The 1,070-nt window shown below is 43.7% G+C and overlaps 1 non-coding gene across 1 annotated transcript; it reads left to right on the top strand.

Moving 5' to 3' along the window:
- The first annotated feature begins 667 nt into the window (after positions 1–667).
- LOC119927604 lies at positions 668–805 on the top strand. Its single transcript, XR_005450591.1, has one exon. It is a non-coding gene; the product is annotated as a small nucleolar RNA SNORA7 (small nucleolar RNA).
- The last annotated feature ends 265 nt before the right edge of the window (positions 806–1,070 follow it).

The raw sequence follows: 1,070 nt of genomic DNA, 5'->3' as shown, positions 1-1,070 counted from the left end.
CCTCTCCTTTCTGAGCAGCTCTTACTTGCTCCTTCATTCCTTCTCCCTCTCATCCCCACAGCACATATGCATATGCATTATCTGCATATATCTGCAATTTATTTATTTATTCATTTATTTATTTATCTATTTATTTGCATTTATGTCTATTTCCCCCTCTAGACTATGAGCTCACTGTGGGCAAGAATGAGTCTGTTTGTTGTTATAGTGTACTCTCCCAAGTACTTAGTACAGTGTTATGCACACAGTAAGCACTCAAAAAATGAGTGAATGAATAAATGACCTCCAAGGCACTTAGTATAGTGCTCTGCAAACAGGAAGCAGCGTGGTTCAGTGGAAAGAGCCCGGGCTTGGGAGTCAGAGGTCATGGGTTCGAATCCCAGCTCCACCACTTCTCAGCTTTGTGACTTTGGGCAAGTCACTTCACTTTTCTGTGCCTCAGTTACCTCATCTGTAAAACAGGGATGAAGACTGTGAGCCCCATATGGAACAACCTGATCACCTTGTACCCCCCCCCCAGCACTTAGAACAGTGCTTTGCACATAGTAAGCACTTAACAAATACCAACATTATTATTATTATTATAAGCACTCAATAAATACCAATGATGTTGTTGATGGTGATGATGATGTTGATAAGACAATACTGGTTATCTGTTTACTGTCCAATCCTCCCAGAGTCGCACCTGGAGAGTTTCCAGTACTCTACCAGTCTCGACTATGGGAGGGAGAGTCTAGCAGAGGCATACCCATTCCATTCCTAGCTTGGTTAGTGGCTAGTGAGTGGAAGGCAATCTACTACAAGTCAAAACTCCCCTGTGCTGGACAGCAGCAGCATGGGAGAGCATCGAGAGCAGAGACTCAAGCTTACTGTGCGGAAAGAGGCAATGGTAAACCACTTCCAGATTTTTCCCAAGAAAACTCCATGGATACACTACCAGAGCAATTGCAGATGGAGGTAGGGCGTTCTAGAAGAGATGCATCCATGGTTTTGCTATGGGTCAGAGATGACTCGACAGCAGAAGACAAAACATAGTTTACAGTCCAAGAGTGTGCATCCTTGTAATCTGT

Source organism: Tachyglossus aculeatus, chromosome 4 (genome assembly GCF_015852505.1).
Source record: "Tachyglossus aculeatus isolate mTacAcu1 chromosome 4, mTacAcu1.pri, whole genome shotgun sequence".
NCBI classification, from domain to species: domain Eukaryota; kingdom Metazoa; phylum Chordata; class Mammalia; order Monotremata; family Tachyglossidae; genus Tachyglossus; species Tachyglossus aculeatus.
Note: the sequence above shows the minus strand (reverse complement) of the source record. Positions and strands in the feature narration are given on the sequence as shown.